This window comes from Rhinopithecus roxellana, chromosome 11 (genome assembly GCF_007565055.1).
Source record: "Rhinopithecus roxellana isolate Shanxi Qingling chromosome 11, ASM756505v1, whole genome shotgun sequence".
NCBI lineage: Eukaryota > Metazoa > Chordata > Mammalia > Primates > Cercopithecidae > Rhinopithecus > Rhinopithecus roxellana.
In genome coordinates, this window is record NC_044559.1 from 45,035,992 (window position 1) to 45,058,100 (window position 22,109).

Below are 22,109 nucleotides of genomic sequence, written 5' to 3' on the forward strand. Positions count from 1 at the left end.
AGAAGAGACAAAGTGGCTTAGAGCAGCTGGAGTCAAGGTCTCCCAGGACACAGGCCCCACCCATGCCCCCTAGGCGTCCCACCACCGCGGAAGGAGGTGACTTGCCGTGACCAGCTGAACCAAGGGGTATCCTGCAAACCTGCAGGGTCCGGGAAAGAGGCGAGCTTCCCCCAGGAAAGAGGCAGCCAGCCCCACAGCTCTGGGACCCTCCTGTAAGCACCCTCCCACCCCCACTGAAGAGCCTCTCCCCCTACATCCCTGAGGAAACTGATCGCCCAAGCTGAATTTTTCAAGGAGTTGCAGGTTACATCCTGCCCAGGACAACAAAGGTTTCCTTTGAGTTAAACAATGTATAGCTGAACCGGAAGAGGGAAGGTGACCACAGGAAAGGTGTTGCATTACAAGGCTCAGGAATTCGATACCTTCACCACCAATTCTCGTTTTCCACAAATCCCCATTAAAAGACAGCACAGGACCGTTCCCAGAAATCAAGGCTCACACCACGTGGAGCTGACTGGATGCTCACGGGGACATTCGATCCCAGAGGACTGGAGAAAGGACGGAACGGGAGGACCCTGTGCGGGTGCCATTGTTGTTCGTCAGTATACATTTATTAAAAAAACGGAAATTAAACACTGCCATCAGATGCTCTGAACTGCTGCTCATCCACGGCTGTGTTTTTTCATCCTCCCACATTAACATTTCCCCCTAATGTTCTATCTTTTTGCCATATATAATTAATTTTAACAGCTTCTGCAACTTCCCCACAGGTTGCTGCTGTTTCTTTTAAATAGTATACTGCTGAGAAATGGATTTGTTTGCTCTGCGTGCCTGAAGAAACCACACTATGAAATATGTATAAATGTCACTGTTCAGGCTGCTTCTCAGGATAAGGGCAGAAAAACGTTCCATTTTACCTCCTTACACAGGAGTCCACTCACAGAAGCTACTCGCATGTATTACCCACGTGCCCACACACAAACGCCAATGAATCACGCAGCATTTTCTTTGAAAACCTCCTATTTATCCTTAACTGGTACCAGGCTAGGGGAATCATCTTAATTGCTACGTGGAAAGAATGAATTGCAAAAGCATTCAGTCGACCAAGAAGACTTGATTTTTAACAGCATGGGGCCAGGTGGAAGTTGCCAAGTTTGCCAAAAATCAATGAATCAACCAATCAATAAAGCAAATGTGTTCGGCTGGTGTTCAATGAATGCCTGGGAAGAAGGAAGCCACAGGCAGCACATCCTTCTTTCTCCCCTCCTGCCGCCCCCACCCCTGTGAAAACACCAGGCCCGAGGACACAAGGGTCATGGGAATTCTCAGTCGTTTCCTAAATCGTTACTTTATTTATTTATTAATTTATTGGAGACAGGGTCTGCCTCTGTCACCCAGGCTAAGTAGAGGGACATGATCACAGTGTACTGCAGACATGAGCTCCCAGGCTCACACAACCAGCCCACCCAGGCATAGGCAGGCACTGCCACCTGGCTGATTTTTTAAAACATTTTTCTGGAGATGGGGCCTCCCTCTGTCACCCAAGGCTGAGTGCAGTGGTGCAATCATGGCTCACTGCAGCCTTGACCTCCCAGGCTCATACAATCCTCCCACCTCAGGTTCCAGAGTAGCTGGGACCGCAGACACACATCACCACCTGGCTGATTTTTAAAAAAAATTTTTTTAGAGATGGGGTCTCACTATGCTGCCCAGGCTAGTCTGGAACTCCAGGGCTCAAGCGATCTGCCCTCCTCGGCCTAAATCATTACTTTAGAAAATGCATCCAATTTTCTGCTTCTTCAACAATGGTCAAAATTGAGATCCAGATATTAAATCCTAAAATTACTGAAAGTAACCAGGCTCTTGTGCTTCTGAGCTATTTCATCAGCATTTGTAGCTGGGGGAGCTGCTGTAAGTTGAAACTAATGCCCCTTTACACTTGAACCTGGGCAGATCCCTCAAGCTTTAGTGAGATGGTGTGTGGCCTTCCATAAAGACCAACTGAAACCGCTTAAAACCAAGACCATGTTTAAAAAAAAAAAAAAAATTATTGGTCTAATGCAGTCTAAGAGTATTAATAAAATCAGCAATGGTAACACATAAATGTTAAGCAAAAATATTTACAGAAAGAAATAACCTTTTCCTCTGTCACTAATCACACCCAGGAACACTTGATTAGCAAGCCAACATTTTAATAAGAGAAAGCTCACTTCCCTGCCTACTCATTTACACATCGGCATCTACGCCCCAGCCTGAAACTTGACAGTAAACAGAATATACCACCTCTCCCTTCGACAAGCGAGGCTCTGGCCCTGCCGCGTGGCTCCATCCATTCCTTCCCACGCTTCCTGCCTTTAACGAACACGCGCTCCAAACCTCAGAGAAATCAGCCGCTGACCCATGTCCCTGGCTGTCCCACACAACAGGGCTGCCATCCCAGTGGCCAGGCCCGTCTGGGACACAGGGGGGTCTCCACCAGGGCTGGCTGTTGAGCGACAGCAGAGGCCCATTCTCCGCACACTGCCACACCCTTAGGGGCAAGATGCAGCCCCATGTGTAGCCCCACTTCACATGGACCAAGTGCTTTTCCTCCCACACCCTGGGGTGGGATGGTACCATGACAAGCCTCAGAAATCTTCCAGGAACAAAGACCCGGGAAGTCATCTTCACTATAAAGGGACCACACAGTATTTGGGAAGCCAGGGTCACTGCTGCAGTGTTTCCAGAGAGGCTCCCGCCAGCAAGGGACACGGGGTGGCCTGAGTTTGGGGTTGCTTCATCAGTGGCTGAATACCGGGTCTACCTAAGGCTACACGTGCTGGCAGGTGGATCTGAGCGTCAAGTTCCTCACTAACAAAACAGGGGTCTTGGCAAGGGTATGAGGATCACGGAAAGAGAAGTGGACACCATGCCTTCATTTCCCAGCATAATGTCACTCAGTGGCAACAGAGACTCCTGGCCCCTCCAGGAGTGAGAGGCAAGTGTGCCCACCACCCTGCGGAGGCCCTGCTCGGAGGAACCCCTCCAGTGAAGGAACAACTCAGCAGGGACCCACCCAGGCCGGCCACAGAGTCCTGACACATGGGTGACAGACGGAAAATTCGGGCCTTCTGCCTCGTCTCTTCCTCCCTACTTTGCAAATCCACTCTGATGAGAACCAGCAGCCAGGGTGGTGCAGGAGGCAGAAAACAACAGTAACAGCAGAAAGCCAAACTTACCAGGAGGATGGAGGGCATGACTCCTGTGTGACCCTGGACCCATGTAGACACTAAAACAAAAAGAAGGGGAATGGACGGGGTGATCTCTCCATCTCAACACTAGGTTGTTGAGATGCTCAGGAGAAAAGAACAAAGGCTGAATCAATGCCTCCCGTTTGTCCCTGGGGGGTGGAGGGAGGCTGGGATTCCGAAGCACAGCTCCAGTCCAGAAGGCACAGGAATAAAATCCAAGCAAGAACCAAGAGCTTCGGTGGGGGCCCCTCCTCCCGTACTCTGAAGGCTGGCTAAAGCTTCACTGGCATCTTCTCCACCACCCCATCTCAGCCTCCTGGCTGTTTCTCATCTAGAGAAACCCAGAGATGGAAGGCCCTGTGGATCTTCCTCGGGTTTGTGGTTTCCGATGTTGGCAGTCTTGCTTCCAGCCCAAACACTGGAGCAGGAACACATGGCCCTAGCAAAAGCCCCATGGATGCATGCAGACCAGGAGCTCAGGAGGCCAAGGGCCCGAAGGACCCTGGAGGCCACACACACTGGGACCAGAGTGGCAGAATGGCCGTGGCCCAACACCTCCGCCACTTTACAGTCATTGACAATCGGACCCCAAGGTTTAGGCATGTGTTTCCAGAGTAATTCAATACCTTCCTTCTGTTTTTCATGGAAAAAAAGATATCTGTCCTGCCAGAAGCAGGCTAGAGGCCCAGTGATCAGGAAGATGACCTCACCTAGGTGGCCTGCTACAGCCACAACTCAGATGGTCAACCAGCCTGGTTTCCCACAGCAGATCGAGGCAAACCCCTCTTCCACAACCAATCACACGGAGTTTCCAGCACCGTATCACCTCAGACTGTCTTTCCCAGAGGCCCTGGTAGGCAGGCCAAGCTTCTACATCATCCTGGAGATTCATCAAAATACACAATACAGCATGCATGGCAGCCAGAAACAGTCTTATCTTTGCAAAACCACAGCTGCAATTATTCTATCACCATTTTACATAATATAAGTTAAGGGATTTGATTTGCATTCCCACTCATTTATGAACATTTAACCAAAAACACTTTTTCTGCGATACTTTTGTTAAAAAAGATAATTGGGTACTGCTGCAAATATTAATGCTTAATAACAAAATGGTACTAAAAAACCATGACCCAACTGAAGTGATGAAGAATGAAGTCTTTTTCCAGGAGAAGCCAGCAAAGCCATCTGACATGCTGAGCTTTCATTCTGACAAGTAGCAACATAGAGAACAGATAGTAAAAGCAGAACATGCATCAGATCTAAATTTAGCACATCACTATTCATTATTGAGAAAACGAGCCTCTTGTTAGGAGAAGGCTAAGTATGTGATGTCAAGTTACTAAAAAAGATGGCCATAAACCAAAATATTAAATCTAGCACAACAAGAATGGGATGCTTTTTAAATTAGGACATGCTAAAGAAAATACTAAGAGGGCAAAAACAATGTATAAATGGCTCTAGTGCCTCACGGATTTGCCATTACCTCTGACGGCGTCACATGCTTTTCATCTACCTCCTTCTCCTCTGCCCACATTTTAAAAGATGTGTCTATACCAGGGATCTCAACAGGTGGGCTCTGGTTGAAATCCCTTTGTGGTCCTTACTTTGGTTACAATCCCACATGACCTCCTTGTGTTGCTGCATGTAGACAGGAGGCAGAGCTGGATACAACTCCCTGGGCATGGTGACATTCCACAGAGCAGAAAGGGTCTGAGAGCAAACACACGCCTTCTGGGGCCATGTGAGAATTCCATCATAAGAGTATCTGCAAATGGTCAGGGGAGAAGTTTTATCCTGGTTCTGTGGGGGCAGGTGGGCCAATGGGGCCACACTCAGTGTGTGTGCGTGGGTCGTGGACACCACGAGCCGTTAGCACAACACAGTGACCACGCTCCAGTGACGGCCAGCTCCAGTACCACACCAAGTCTCTTAAGCTCTTCCAAAGTGCTATAAAAAACTCTTACCCAAAAGGATGCCAAAAATACACGAACGGTGGGAACCCCACATAAGGGTAAGTGTCTTGAGTCTGCTCAGCACTCAGAAAACATTTGTTAACAGGAAGCATGTCATAATTTCATTCTGGTTCTGGATGCATTTGGAGAATGTTAACTCATCTGTCTGAGATGGAGATCACTGCTAAACAGGATCCCAGAGTGGCCCTGGTTATTAGACTGAGTCAAATGAAAATGACCTCATTCAACCATTTTTGATATTTAAAAAGTCTACTTCATTCTTATACACCAAGTTCCTGCATCCTTCTGTTTAGGGAAGATGATTTCCAACACCGAAATGAGCATCTATGAAACGTACTGATGGTCCATCCGGCATCTATGAAACGTACTGATGGTCCATCCGGTGAAGACACTCCCAGGCAGGCAGGGCCTGGTACCTGTCTGGGTGAAAGGGCGTGGAGGTCCGACATGGCCACTTCCATGGTGTCCAACTGGAGACATCACCATGACCCAACCACTGAAAACATCTTCGGACTCAGCAGCCAACACTGGAAGTATCTCTGCCAACCCCAGGCCCAAGATGACTTTATCTCTGCCTGAGTATCCTGGGCAGGTTCTGGCACACAGGTCTCTCTGAGAGAGTGAGAGCCAGAAAAGCAAGCAATGTTGGTCCTGAAAGGCTGAACTGAATAAGGTTGCGAATGGCGGTCCTGACCTCCCTCAGGTTTCCACCAAAGAACATTCCATCATACTTTCAGTTCCTCATCCTCCTCAATGCTAAGAGCCTTAACTGTTGGAAGATGACTCAGCGGCCCCTCTCATCCATAACTTGAGCTTCATGTTCTGCTATGGCCTTTGGCCCTTAGCGAGCCCTGTCAGAGCACTCCCAGGAAAGGGTTCTGAATTTCTGTATCAAATTCAAGTTTAAAGGGTGGGGAGGGTTCTGCGTACCAGCCCAATACCCCTGTTCAATTCACAGATAAGGCTTCCAAGTGCCAGCAGAGGCCACGTGCTCAGTCACCAAGCTGGTAAGCAATCTTTGCAGGTCTAGGTCTGGGTCAGCTTCCTCAGTTTCCCCAGCTAGCTCTACTTTATGGAGAAAAGGAAGGGACACACAGAGACCCTTTCCTGATCCTACAACCCGCGGTGCTGCCTGGGTTCAGGCAGAGATTCAGCTTGCACCCCTCAGGTGGTCGCCCATGTGTGGCCCTGGACTCCAAGTCTCTAACCGCCTCCAGCAACCCAGGAAGCCAGGCCTGAGGGCCCAGTCACAAACCTAAACCTTTCTGGGAACCAAAGCTAGTCCCCTCAAGGCTCTGCTAGGAGTGTGACAGGTGAGAGAGACAGGACACTATCAATTGGCTAGCGGTTTCCCTTGCTTTTGAATAACGTTGTTACCTCACGGAGAAAACGTTTTTTTTTAAAAAAGCAAGATTAAAATCAATTCCATCAGAGAAGTTGCCATTTTGAGACTTTAAGTAAGATGCAGGTTTTGTGAAAAATGGCTAAAGGCATGCCGAAATGAAAGTCAGAATCCCAAAACCCTGCTACGGGTGCAGGATTGACCTCCATCAATCAATATGAGTGCGGTCGGGATTGAACGCTCATCTCAGCCTGCATCCACATTCCCAATCTACTCCCCCAGAAAAATCATGGTATGTTCCAGATATCCTAGAGGCTGGTAACACTAAAAGTCTAAGCTGACTGAAGAGGTGCCAGCATCCACAAGCCGCCTCCTTCCTAAAGACATCCATCTACCACTTATGACTGACGTGGGGTGTCATGAGATGGTTTCTCTAATTCATTTTTATTCTTTTTAATTAATAACATCGAGAAATCCTAACACGATTTCCATTCTGACTTGAGTTTCCTTGTTGTATAATTTCCGTTGACTTATCTTTATAGCAGCAGCAGCAGCAGCAAAAATGACTTTACACTGAACTATATTGCTTCAGAGTTAATTACATGTATTTTGCTTTTGATAAATGAAAATACTAGGTGCAATTAATTGAAAGACAATCAATATGATCCCGCGATTAGACATCCCAATGAAACAGCCAGAGGCTGCAAGCAATCCATACTCATCAACTAATTGAAAACACATTGCAAAGGGGAGTCTCGAAAACTGAACTTTTACCTGGAGATATTTCACAATAACTCACCAATATAAGTCTGTCCACAAACTCTATAGTTCACACGATGGGCTGTCCGTCTTTTTAAGGGAATACAGCTTCATTGGTTCAAAACCATTTAAGGTGATGAAACCCTGAAAGCAAAATGAATGGAGTCAGTGAAGTTGAAGTAGTGATTCTGTTTGTTTGTTTGTTTGTTTGTTTACATCTAGGCATCCTTTAATTGCATTTTTCCAATGCCTTCGACTCTAAGCTACCAGAGGTTATTAAATGGTTTCATTAAAAATACTATTTGTCTTGCTTTAGTCACACACCAGATCAAATTAAACAGTGGAGCACCAGAACAAATGAACCCTTTCCATCTATTTTGACACAAAGCCAAGTATGCAAAAGCAGGTGATATTGTATCGTCACCGTGAAAATGTCATTTAGCTTTCTCTACATCTCCAAGTAGCAAGCAAAGGGACAAAAGAATCAATACCTTCAAGCAAAAAGTATTACCAACTGTTTGGAGAAATATGGAATTATAAAGTGCAATTCATGAGCCCACGGTTTATAAGTGCTATTAGCATAAATGCTGACAACTGTTAATCTACTGTAACTCTGATTAACGGTTGCAGTCGTCCATTAATAGAAGGCATTTTAACTTACTTCTGAAATTGATTACTCAGTTAAGAATTCAATCCTAATGTTCAATAAAATTGCACTTTCTTGGCAAATGCAATATGAACCGAGGTGATGCATTAAACAGCACTCCCATTTATTTTGCTCTACATGGAACAGAGAAGGAATATAGGGTGGGACCCACATCGTCCGAATCACTTCCCTGTGCACACACAGCTGTGAGGAGAGCAGGGAGCAAAGTTCCTCCTTCTGTGGCTGATGGGAAAGGCAGACACCTGTGCAGCAGGCATGTCCAGGTGTCCTTTCTACGGCTTTTCCGGAAAGAAAAGATGGAATTTAACACTGAAGTTGCTATGTAACTGGAGAGCCCATGTATGGAGGTAGTCTTGCTCGAGCCCCATGAGGGAGGGGAGAGGCACACTCTACAGATATGAGCGGCTGCAGCCAGGCCTGACATTGCCAACCCCACCTTACAACCAAGTTTCAAATGGTTAATACACAAAAAGGCACGAACCACATTCCCAGCTGCATCTGACTTTTTTTTTTTTTTTTTTTTTTTTTTGAGATGGAGTTTCACTCTGTCACCCAGGCTGGAGTGCAGTAGCACGATCTCGGCTCACTGCAAGCTCCGCCTCCCGAGTTCAAGCAATTCTCCTGCCTCAGCCTCCTGAGTAGCTGGGACTACAGGCGCCCGCCATCACACCTGGCTAAGTTTTGTATTTTTAGTAGAGATGAGGTTTCACCACGTTGGTCAGGCTGGTCTTGAACTTCTGACCTCAAGTGATCCACCGGTCTGGGCCTCCCAAAGTGCTGGGATTACAGGCATGAGCCACCATGCTCAGCCAGCATTCTACCTTTTTTTTTTTTTTTTTTTTTTTTTGAGACGGAGTCTCACTCTGTCACCCAGGCTGGAGTGCAACGGCAAGGTCTCAGTTCACTGCAACCTCTGCCTCCCGGGTCCAAGGGATTCTCCTGCCCCAGACTCCTGAGTAACTGGGATTATAGGCACGCACCACCATGCCTGGATAATTTTTGTATTTTTAGTATAGATGAGGTTTCACCATGTTGGCCAGGCTGGTATCGAACTTCTGACCTCGTGATCTGCCTGCCTTGGCCTCCCGAAGTGCTGGGATTACAGGTGTGAGCCACCATGCCCAGCCAACATTCTACTTTTTAAACCATTCAAGTCTTAGGAAGCTGTAGATTCCTAAAAGAATTTCCCCTCTTTTAATGGGGCTTTTAATTAGCAATGGGATTAATCTCCTAGGATCCAATCCTGTGACAGGCATTCTCCTGCATGATTACGTAGTAAGTCATAAAGAAGAACCGCTACACTCATGGTTTCCATTCAAAAGAAAACCACGCTCCTATGCTCTTTCCACTGAATTGAACGAGTCCTCTGATAGCCAGCTCCTGCCTCACACCTAGAACCAAGCAGGAAGGATTCTGAAGAAGTACTCAGGAAAAGCATAGACTCTATAGTCAAAGTTATCATGTACCCAAGGTCAAGGAGTAATTCACTCCCAACTGTACCCCCACACCACCCTGTAACCCACACGTCCTAAGAAAGTAGATGGGAGACAGACATTCCAGCCTCAGAAGCGTTAGGAACAGAAAGACAAGCATAGCTTTTCAGTAATCCCAAGCCTATAATGACACAAGCATCTAACAGCCAAGGAACCATTCTTTTGAGGTGGCAGAACTTGCCTGGCAAACTCCTATCCACTCTTCAAAACCCATCTCACAGGTTATCTTCTTTAACATCTTCCCTACTCTGGCTGGCAGGCTACTATATACCCTGCCCATCTCCAAGTCTCTAAAAGTTAAATGCCTTTTACTTAATCACATTTTATACATCTTTGAAACATAGTAGGGAATCAAATATTTAATTAACTGCAAAACAGAATTTATACTCCTGGTCAGTGTTGCTTGTCTTAGTATGTCACAGACTTTCTCTTTCCATTTCAAATGGTTTACGCAGAATTTCAAAAATATAAAGGACTGTATTTTCAGGAAGTAGTCCCTTTTGGAAAGGAAGGCGGGAAGGAAAAGGAACTGGGGAGGTACGCCTTAACAATGACAAAAAAACAATTACTTGTTTTTGAACAACGTCTGAAGACAAACGTTGCAACATGTGAACATCTACCTAATCTTGGTGGTGGGTACAGGTTCTAATTTGAGATATTTCATAGTAAAATTAAGCAGGAAATAGACAACTGTCTTGTAGAAGGCTTCACAGAGGAGGTGACGTTTCATGGAATTTCAAGCCAGGACTGCCTGTCCCAGTGAACGACGACAGCTTATTTAGCGGAATAAGAATGTTAAAAGGCTTGGAAGACTGTCAGAATCTTTAAAGCAAGTGCCCGTTGTTACTTGAAGGTCAAAAGAAGTACTTGAAAAAGACTGGAGCTACAGAAAAGCTAAAAATTCAAAAATACTTGTTTCAGCAGATACTTGCTGACAGTGCGGCGTGGACTAGCGCCCCGAGGAATCACCAGGGGATATTTTCTTGGCAGGATTTCTCTAAGAACTTCCAGGAGTATACAACGAGACGCAGAAATGACTTAGCCGATTAAAATCACCACTGCTTCTGAACCAGCAATCGCAAGAGCTGAAGCGGCCCCGGCAGTGTAACTGCCGGTCAGCATGCTCACCCTCTCCAAGTTCCCTTGGCTGCTTCGGGCCAGAGAGAAGGGTCCTATTTTTGGCCTGTATCATCAACCTGTGTGAACTTACTAAACATCCCTTGGCAAATGCGATCTGCCCGTAGCTGATGACAGGGGGGTGTGTACTCTCACACATCGCAGAAGAGAATCGCAGCACCCAGAGATGGATTTGGCGGTGGGGGTCCCAGCCAGACTGTGGTCAACTAGTTCCTGCACTTTCCACATACAGAAAGCTCACAGCTAAGGCCGCCATACCTAGACAGGACTCCGCCCCCGCCACGCTTGGGTTTTTTGTTCTTATCCTAAGTCAGGCATGCAAAAATTACGTTTTAGGTCTGTAGTGAATAAATCCTTTTCGTAGAAACTCAATGAGACTAGAACCTTTAGAAGCCTTCGATGAGCCCTAAAAAGGTCTTGATGGCGGCCCAAGAAACTCTGGTGTGGCTCCTTCCAGGAGGACTGGGCCTGCCTTCACTTGAACTAATGGCGTTCTTTCAGAACAGTTTCTGTACTCTGCATGGCACAGAAGGGGTGCCCACCCACCCAAATGCACAGATAACAGAGGCCACACAAGCAGCTCAACCCAGCCTGGCCCCCACCATGCCACCTACTGTGAGCAGCATTCATCTAACCAAGTGCCCGCTTACCCACGCTTCCTCTGCAAGGGTGATTTCTAATGATATTTCTGCCATCTGAAGCTCATGTGTGCCAGTTCTCGTTAGGACTTGAGGCTTTCTGCTCGAACTCACATTTCAGCTGTCTGAGCTCCTAAGTCCGTCTACTGTCCCGTCGTGGATGGCAGAGGTTTCATCACCCCTGCTTCAAGGCGGGGCACCTCCTGCTGCCTCCTCTTGAGGCTGACCATGCGGCTGGGTCACACCAGCCAGGGAGCAGAACCGCAGCTCGCCATGGGCACACATTAGGGGAGAAAGAACGACCCTAAAGGGGCCCATGCACCCTGGAAAGCCTTATCTGAAACTGACTCACAGTTTCCACCAGTCTGGCTGCACAGAGCACCACTGCACGCTGTGTTCCTCACACTCCAGGAAGCACCGTTCACGTTTACTGCTAAAAAGAGATAACCGGAATGTGTCCACAAAACCATCCCTTAGGCGATCAAAAGTTTCCCACAGGTAACGGGCTCTGGGAAGGGACAAGGGGAAGAACAAGGAGTTAGCAAGAATCGATTCCAGGTTCCACAGGCCAGCATCAGTGGCTAAGAAGCAGTATCCTGCCTGTGATTTAGAGGTAACGGCATCTACCTTCAAAGGTAGTCAGGTCCTTTGAAAGAGAGAACCCGTGGATGATTTGCCCCAAGGCCTGCATACAGCAAGCACTCAATAACTGTGTGTCATCATCAAATACCAGACATGTCTCCAGGCTGAGGCTGTTATCCACATCTTCTAAGAAACTCATCGCTACCTAACTCGTGAGATAAACAGTTGACATTCAGCACAAGAATCCAACAGTCCTAACCAGGGCATTGATGGTTAGGCACCCCAGACATTCCCCTCCCTCGAAAGGAGGCCTCACTGCCCTCCTGTGGTGTGGCTGTGCTCAGAAAAGAGGGATTGCGTAAAGAATCATCCAGAATTCTGCACTTCTCTCCCAAGCACAGGGCACGGTAGCAGGCCAAAGTAGTCTACAGTCTTTGCCCCCTACACGCCACCTCCCTGCCCACCATAAACATCCAGGCTTCCTCACAGACCCCTTTCCTCTCTGGACTTGATGCAACACCAACTATGACTTCAAACTCCTGGATCCTTTCAACAGGGATTTCCTGAGCACCTACTCAGCACCAGGACTGTGCCAAGCCCCAGAGGCACAGGAGCAAAACAGAAACTTGGTCCCTGCCCCAGGGACTCAGGAGGGGCCACCGACTCCAGGCCCGAAGCCAGCACTCAGCCCCTACCCCATTGTTGCCCAAATCATGGAGTGACTGTGCTAGCACGGTCCCAAGCAAACTCTGCGGCCAAGGCCTGTACCCACGCCTCACAGGAGGGACAGGCAGTGTGCAGGTCACGGTGCCCTATGGCTGGCCTGGGGTTTCTGGAAGCAAGGTGTCTTTAAGGATGAGTGAACTCCCTCTGCCTCACAGACACTCCCTCGGCATCCATGCTGATGGCCTTCTCAAAATGGGCCCGTCACACGGGTACTCCAGGAATCGTCCCACCTTCCTCCCCACACTCTGCCCCTCCTCCTTACATTCTGGTCCCCTCCTCCCTGCACTCCGGCCCCTTCAGAAGGGGTGACTTACCATGGGGCTGTTAAAAGTGGGACCCACAGAAGCCGAGCCAAATCAGAAGTCGTAAATCAGAAGTCGTAAATCAGAAGTCGTAAATCAGAAGCCGAGCTAAAGCCACAGCCCTGGGCATCACCCCCACCCCTCGGAGGCATCCAGACACAGCTCAGATACCCCAGGGCAAGCCCCCTCTCCCAGCCTGACACTCCCTAGAGCACCACGGCACTGCCTCAGGGTATCAGTCAGTATGTGAGAAAGAGAGGACTCTCAATGGTAGGACCACAATGAAGACATGGAGCTGGTTCCCAGTCCCCGAGTGGATGGCATGGAAAGCGGTGCCAGGGGCTTTCCCCATACATCCCATAGCAGATCCTCCCAACGATTTCAAGTTCAAGGGCAGCGGTCAAGGAAAAGCCTCGGGCAAAAGCTTTTCAAGAAGTCAAATGCTCTGCCCCAAAACTGACCTGCCTATGGCGGCATGACGCAGTACGGTGGCCACTGACTTGAGGCCATGAGAAGCAGCAGAGAGGACCCATGGGCTCCCTGAATGAGCAGCGACAGGCACTCAGTTGCCCGCCTCCTTTCCTGCATACCACAGTGACTCCTGGTTCACACATGCCCAGCCACCCTCAGTGGGGTCTCTGGCCACCTGTGTGTGAACATGGGCCACACCTGTGCTCTCCCACAAGGCGACATACCGCTCCCTGGCCTTCCCAACCCTCCTCTGCCCCGATTATCTTCAAGTTGCGGTGAGGGTGCGCAGTGCAACAAATCGTAACGGGGGGAGGGAATGGCACTGGGGTGGCTACCAGCTGGCTCTGCAGGAAGAAGTCATGTGCAGTCCTGCGGGGGCTGCTGGGCGTAAAGACAGGCATCCCTGAGCAAACGGCAGTGGGAGGTGCCACTTCTCCTCACTTCTCGACTCTGCCACCGAGCCTCACACAGGGGGGCACACGTATGACCCATGCCCTCTAACAAGGACCTCAGGCTGCTACCATGACAGCACAACCCAGTGTTGCCTGGGGCGGCACCCCCCAACCCCACCATAGTCATTATGCGCCTGGTCAGCCTTTAAGGACAAGCCCACCCTGAGAAAGGCCAAGCTCACTGGGCAGGAAGCAGCGTGGAGTCCTGGTTTGGTTGGCACATGGGGGAAAAAAATACAATAAAATGACAATGTCCACCAAAGGGCTGAGTGTCTGACACACACTGGACAGGAATGAACACGGTTTACCCGAGAGGCTGTCACTTTAGCATTGCTGGATTATTCCTTCCTGAGATTCAATTCCACCAACTATTGCCTAGTAATAAATAAACCATATTAATTAGCTTGGAAACAATTATCCTTTATTCAGGGAGGGAAAAAAAAACAACCCCGAAAGCTCATTCTTTCCATGTCCCTATACAGCCACATTGGCACGGAGGCACTTCAGGTCAAATCAACACTTCATTATGACCCCCCGATGCCCAAGAGTTTCAACTCCAAGAAGAAAAATGCCCTCTAGGCAGAAACTTGACATACACAGTCTTTGTCAGAGTGTTTATGGAAATTTTATAATATTAAATATATTCAGCTGGTTTTAAGTTTTAAGAATGTAAAAAGGCCCAACAGCCAAGATTTTAGAACTCTTGTCTTCCAATAGAAGGCCAAGCAGTGGAAAACTGGAAGGGAAGTCTTGGAATCCTGCCACTTTTTAAAGAAAAATAAAATAGGATATGTTCCCAGTGTTGTCTCAGATGTAGTCAATTAATGTGACCATTCCCCTGCTCTTTCAGCTTTCGGCTTTTCTAGACTACAGGGCCAACAGACTTGAGACTAGCTGGGTGACAAGGAACTTGCCCTTGTGGCATTAGCTGGGCTTCCAGAAGTGCCCCATCCGAAGTGGCTCCAGGACGGAGAAATAAACAAGGGCATGAGATGGGAGAATGCCAGATGGGAGTCCTGGCAACAACTGGAGAAAGGAACAAGGAACAAATTGATAAACGGGTGCTGCTGATCGGGGCTGCCGTGGGCCAAGTTTTGAAAGGGGGAAAAAAAAGTGGATCCCCGAGCAAGCAGCCCACACAACGATGTTGTTTTGTGAATTCAAGCTGCGTTCCCACACCCAAAGCTGCCCCGTGGGCCATGGAAGCAGAGGCAGCCGGTGTGAGCAACCTGGACCTGAGGCTCATGGGGCCTGGCTGCACCCCCACACACCTGTACCTGAGTGGGGGCACGACAGGCCTACTTACAGACAAGCTAGGAAATCACCTGAACTTGAAAGAGACCAGGGCAGTAGGAGGTTGGGGGGGGGGGGGCCCTTAAAATCAGCCTGGCCCAAAGGGAAGCCTGGCCCTGAGGTCCCCACAAAGGCACGCAGCTCCAAAGGACAAGTAGAAAACACATCCCAACTCAGAAGCACTTGAAGGCGTCTGTCTCTGGTCTTCCATGATTCCACACTGTAAGTGGACAAGGCGGCTGCTGGTGGAGGTGCACACACCACTGTGAGATGCTCAGGAACCTGCCAGAAGGAGCAGACATAGGAGATGGCTCACTCCAGCCAGTGGCCACTACTAACCAGCTGGGGCATCCTGGTGTCAGGCTCTGTTCTTGCTTTATCCCTGATAGGGTGGCCAAGAGGGGTTTTTCTGAGCTCCTTTCCACAGGGCACCCCAAGGACACCTGATCTAACAAGGGCCAGACTATGTATTTACTATAGGCCCTACACAGGGCCAGAAGGTGAGCAGACGGGTCTTCATTCAGAGCACACGCCCATACCACAGTGAGAGATGGAACCTCTAAGCTGGCAGGTTTTAACACAAGATCCCTGGACCAAAAGCAGGATGGATGCTGGCTGCTCTGAGGAGTCAGCGGGGGTTACACCCCCTCCCACTGCGGTGGAAGGAGTGGGCATCTTTTCTGGAAACTTGAGGTTCCATGGCCCACTCCACTCTACCCCTAGGGAATCCTTAGAGAAGTGGTCAAGATGTACCAGACCATGCTGAAAACCAGAGTAGGATAAACTCTTCCTGATAGAGCTATACAGGGATATGTCAGACACTAACCATCTCAACAATTGTGTATTTACTAAAAGTATTTCAAAACACTTCAAAGATACAGGAAGAATACTTATAGGTCAAATGGAAAATAAAATATGAAACAAGTATTCAAATCTTATTTATATTTTAAAACATTCTTCAGTGAATCTCATTTTTAGTATATACATATATGCATAAGAGACAGAATAGATCCAAAGTGTTATTCTCCATGCTAAGATTAAAAAGGACTTTTAAAATGTGTGACATAACAATCATTTACTTTAATTTTTTATACTTTCCTGTATTTTTCTATTTTCTGCAAAGAGCACGCTTTCCTATAATACAGAAAAATGTGAGCTGTGAGCGCTCCTGTCAGGAGGGTCTGAAGCTGGGGTGCAGAAAGTGCGCTGCTGCCTCAGCTGCTTTGCCTTGCAGGCTTTCGGGCCATACCAGCATTGTAAAGTGGCCCCATTGAGGATGTAAGTCCCTGTGTGACTGCTGTACTACAGAGGTGGGTTTGGAAGAAAGCCAAGTGTCCCTCCACCCTCATGCAAGTTCAATAGAGAAATGGACGTTCTCTTGGGGATTTCAATGAAGATGTCTTAATTCCAATAGCCAACCAACCTGGGAGAGAACTGGTGGGCTGGAGAGACACAGTGGGAATCCCTTGCCTCAGGGAGGATCTGGGACCCCAACCAACGCCGGGAAAGAGGCACAGCCAAAGCCCTGTCAGGGCTAGGCAAAGGAGACTTCCCAGCGGGCTCCAGCCAAGTCCCTGGCCACAGATTAGACTCCAGCAGGATGAGCAGGAAGTGGCATTTAAAAAGAAATGACGTGAGAACCAAACGGCTCAAATTCCACAATCCCTGAAAAATTACTTACGAGCGTGACCAGCTTTACATATCAACACCACTTCTTTTTTCTTTTTTGAGACGGAGTCTCGCCCTGTTGCCCGGGTTGGAGTGCAGTGGTGCAATCTCGGCTCACTGCAACCTCCACCTCCCAGGTTCAAGTGATTCTCTTGCCTCAGCCTCCTGAGTAGCTGGGATTATAGGCATGCACCACCACGCCCAGCTAATTTTTGCATTTTCTATAGAGACAGGGTTTCGCCATGTTGGCCAGGCTGGTCTCAAACTCCTGACCTCAGGTGATCTGCCCGTGTTGGCCTCCCAATGTTCTGGGATTACAGGTGTGAGCCACGGCGCCCGACCAACAAATTTCTTTAGAGACAGGGTCTCACTCTGTCACCCAGGCTGGAGTGCAGTGGCATGATCATAGTTCACTGCAGCCTCTACCTCTCGGGCTCATGTACTCTTCCAGGCTCAGCCTCCTGTACAGAAACGGGCCACCAAGCCCAGCTAATTGCCCCGCCCATGTCAACACTACTGATCAATGGACTACATGCGCAATACTGACTGGGAAAGCGAAGTTAGTAAAATTAAGGTGGCCAGATATCGGCCCCCTGACCCTGACTCTCTCACATTCCTTCCCCTGACAATGACCTCACCCTCAACCCTTTATGTATTGCAAAAGGCATTATATAAATGGGCTGCCTGTTCTGTAACTGGTTTAGATGGGCAGATCCACGAGAGCAGAGACAGAATCTAAGTTTTATCCTGGAAAGCTCAGAGACCAACCGATGGGGAGGAGCACTTGGGTGAGGCTGTGAGTGACCCCAGGAAAGTGTTCTCTGCCTCGGCTTTCTCTTCCTCCCCCAGGAGACCAGGTGTGGTCACCCGTACCTCCCTCATGGGGCCACAGTGGGAAGCACAGGCCATACCGAATGCACAGCGCTCAGCGTGGCACCTGGAACACCGGAGGCACCCAAGTATTAGCTGTATCGTTTAACAAATGCTTTACTCACATGGCTTGTTAAATTCGAGAATCTACAGTGCTGGAAAGAAAAAGAGGCCTGAAGGAAACCGGGTTCTATTTAATTTTAAACTAAATTATGAACCCAAACCTCAAGGTTGGGGGAGGTTTCAACTGAAAATGAAGAGTATCCCTGCTGTGGAATGCAGCAGCTGCTAAACCCACCGTGTAGAAACTACCCACTTTTCAGACACTGTACTTTAAAAAAATCCATTTACGAGGCTACACATGTCACAGAAAATAGCATATGAAGAAACTCTGCAAACACAGCCCTGAAGGAAGCACCCAAAGACAGAACTGAATTCCTGGGTCCAAAATATATTCCCTCTAGAAGCAACTCCTTCTATTTTTAAGAATTAATCAATCACAGTGCCAGATGAATACAACAGCATCTAAAATGGGGAAACTAAGGCCTGGGTCCTTCCCACTTTCCACCCCACCACGCTGTCACTCAGGCTCAAGAAACACAGCACGGCAGTGAAACCTCCCAAACAGCAGCCCCTTCACATTCAACCAAAGTCAGTTCCGACCACCCAACTGTGATGGTCCTTGATGCAGGTGCTGCAGCCTCTTACGGGGGAATCCGGGACGGGAGAGAAAAGCCAAACTCCAGAGCAGCCTGCGGCCCACCCTAACCCAGGCCTGTGAACCAAGCGACCTTCCAGTCCTGGCTCCCCAAAGAGCAAAGGGCACTTGCCTGCCATCAGCAGCAGGGCTAGCTTTACCGTCTTGATTCAGGAAACAAATAACTGCAGAGCCCCTGAAGGACATATCTATTGATATGTGTATCATACACTATCTATTGATTCATGTGCAGCAAGTCACTAACACCGGGAATCCTGAACTAACTTGCACACAGATCTAACTACTCAGTTGCATGTCTGCAGCTTGGAAAGGATGGACAACCTTTTAGCATGGATGTTCATGAGGGTAGCAATTCACAAATGCTGTTCTCACATGATGAACATATAAATACACACAAGTATGTATGTTAAAATGCAGTGCGAGTGTGCTTTCTGAATGAACAACTCAACATTTTCACTGTGAAATTAGATTCTCAGGACTTGTAATTTTACAGTTTTCACTGAAGCATGCCAAAGCCACACAGGTGCAACAGGCCTTCCTCCTAGAGAAACCATGCCAGCACAGCCCTCACTTGCCTGGTGCACCGGGCCTGCACCACATGTATTATTATTCTCAGAGCATGAGCGCCGAGAAAGAAAACCGAGACCTTTTTCAAAAGCCCTTTATCCCAAGTGTTGTTTCTTCACGTTTCAGTTAATGCACACTGTGCAAAAACACGCAATACAGACGAATAAAATGAACAAAACTTCCAAGGGAAGGGGGCTCTTCTGCTCTTTCCAAAATCAGCCAAACCAACTGGTACAAAAGTCACTCCCAATACAACCCTATGGACATCTGCTGAGACGGGACGAGGTAAGTGGGGGCTGTGGACATGACCAGCTCTACTTGTCACCAAGCAAGCAAGGGTCCTGTCACTCTCGGGTCTCCATGATGGATTTCCTCCTCCGCAGTGTTCTGGTCAAAGGCTGGGTCAAAAACCTCCCAGTCAATACACAGAAACCAACCAGCCATACATGCAACAACTCGAATGAATCTCAAAGGGAATTAAGTCAAGTGAAAAATCCCAATCCCCTAAGGCTGCAATGCTGTAGGGTTCCATTCATATAACATTCTTACATGACACTGGAGAGATGGTGAAGGCATTAGTGGTTGCCAGGCTTAAAGACCAGGAAACAGGTAGGACACACCAACTCCAGAATTTTTTTGAGTAAACTGGGTCCTAGAAGCTGGTCAGCTGTGTCTATTCGTGCGTGTCGACCATGTGCTTCAGCTGGGGACTGTCCTGGCCACCTGAAGTGGGTGTGGCTATAAAAGGGAAAAGGGGGGATTCTTGGGCTGGTACGAAGAGACCTATCCATGCTAAAATTGCACAGAACTAAATACACAGCCAAATGAGTACATGTTACACTAGGGATTTCTGAATAGTATCCATAGATTCTATCCATGTCAATTTCTCCGCTGTGTTGCTATTACCAGAACTCTGCACAATGTTACTACTGGAGGGCACCAGGGAAAGGGTTTAAGGGATCTCCTGTATTACCTTCTCCTACCCTGTGAATTCATTCTGTATGTGAATCTGCAATTGCTTCAAAATAAGTTTAATTTTTAAAGTAACAAACAGATTTGTCATGTTTTGGTTTGTGTGGTTTAGCTCATGCTGGCCACTAAGTAGGGCAATTCCTTTCTTTAGGGGATCAGCGCTTACAAGGAGGGGCCATGAGGAACTGGCCCTGTTGACACTGCTTACGCACTCAACCGGGATCTGAGTCCTCCGGCTCCCCAGGGGCCCCGGGGTGCATCCTGTCTCAGAGCTCACAATTCCTGAACCCTGACCTTCTCCCACTGGAGCTGGCAGAGATGCTCATGCTACGTCAATTCTTTCCTGGGAGCGGGCATGACTGACTCATTGTTCTCGCCCAGGTGCTGCCAGCTGCCCAGGCCTCCCAGGGCCACACCCAACAGAGGGCGCGTTCCCTGACAAAGCAGCCCTGGAGAGGACAGCCCAGAAGAGAAAACCAGCCCCCGGGGCGGCTGTGCTGGGCAAGTGCCACTCTGGTGGGTAATAACTTCAGGACTCCCTGACCCAGTCTGGCTAAATCAAAACTACAGAGCAGGCTGGAACAGGCCAAGACTGTCCCCAACTGACACACACAGTTGTACGCTGGGCTGGCTGGCTTCCAACACCCAGCTTGCTCAAAGAAAGTTCTAGAGCTGGAGTGCGCTAGCAGATCGCTAGGGTCAGGGGAGACCCAGAGCTACGCCCCTGCTTCTCGAGCCTGGGGACCCTGCTGGTGCCCTCAAATGCCACACCAGCCTTTTGTATCACCCGAAAGGTCTTTGTGGCACTCTGTGTCTTTTCCTGGGCCTCCCCTGCTGCCTCCCTTTTAAGGAGATCTGGCATACTAGATACTAGCACTCCCGGTAACTCCCTGCTGATTCAAAGAATCCAAAAGAAGAAAATTGCAGGAGCGTCTTTGCCGTTTCCGCCTTTATTATCTTCAGGGTTACACTTTTTTCAATTCATTTGACAGTTTATCTTTACTATCTCTCAGCAACCATAATAAAAGTACCTCCCTCTCCCAAAATGTGCCACTAGGTACATGTGCATACATAAAAAATATATAGATTTTAATAATACTATTTTTTGAAATTCTATAAACCCTTAAACAGCCATTTACTCAAAAAGCTGAACCACTTTCAAATCATCAACATTGCTTAGCTTTAAAGCTGCTTAAAACACACACAAGCCAGTGACTCTTCCACACAAACAGAAATTATATTCTACATAAATTAAATATATAATTTGATTAAACATATTTATGTCTTTGTGATGACATTTAAAATAGAAGTAATCATTTTCTTTTTTAAAACAAAAACTCTTTCAATTATAATTCAAAGCTGTCAAACCAATCTTCTGCTACAGATCTTTTAAATGTCACATACCTTCAAAAGGGGACGGCAGTTTCCTTTTAAATATGCAATTCCAAACAGTGCCTTCTGAATCAAGAATGTATTAAAATACACCACTGGCATTTATCTCGATGAAGTATAGCCCTCTGCCCCCTCCCTCCTGGTAGGTATGTACAGACGCACGGCACTCAGATGTGTTTCTCCCCAGTGTAACTTGGGAGCAGCTGGTGCCACTGCCACTGGCTGTAGCCACAGGGCCCAACACCAAGTCACACTCCTAACACCTTAAGGGGACAGAGGTATCCTCTCATAGTTCTTCCAGTTTTCTTCCCAGATGGCTTGCTGAACTCTGTGTAACCCAATTTTGGCGTAGCATCAACAGCCCAATTGTAAGACAGTGTTAATCAGATGCAAAGAAAACTCCAAACTCATTCTCATAAGTCAATGACCTACATATTCAATGGCTTATTTGCCATCCGAGTAGCAAACACCATGCTATATTTAAACACAGAGCATAGATATATCTTTCTTCTAAAATGCTTTGAGAGACAGATAAGCCTTATACTTCAGCCTCTTCTCAACTTAAGGAAAGCAAACCTTGTCAATATCCAGTGTTTGGGAATCTCTGAACGCAACAGTCTGGTCTATTCTGCCATTGTCTTGGTAAGGAGGTACTAAGCATCATTTTCATAAAAAGCAAACATCCCCCCTGGAACTTAAGTCAATTGAAGCTTGCCTTCTTAGCACCTGACAAATAGTGCTCAGATAAGGGCTCCGAGTGGGTTAAGCATGGGTCACACACATGTCGCATACCCACTGTCCAAAAACCAGTCACCAGGGATAGAGTGAATGGGGTCACTCAGTGTCCAAAAGCC

At 47.9% G+C, this 22,109-nt stretch overlaps 1 protein-coding gene across 7 annotated transcripts in view; it reads right to left on the reverse strand.

Moving 5' to 3' along the window:
* Positions 1–22,109, reverse strand: part of CTBP2 (C-terminal binding protein 2) — a 239,158-nt gene that overhangs the window by 182,335 nt on the left and 34,714 nt on the right. For 6 of the 7 annotated variants that reach the window (XM_030940090.1, XM_030940086.1, XM_030940088.1 and 3 more), the window contains one exon: positions 7,348–7,451. The exons of the other annotated variant lie outside the window; for it this stretch is intronic. The gene's annotated coding sequence lies outside the window, so the exon portion shown is untranslated. The remainder of the gene's footprint in view (positions 1–7,347; positions 7,452–22,109) is intronic. 7 annotated transcript variants of the gene reach the window in all.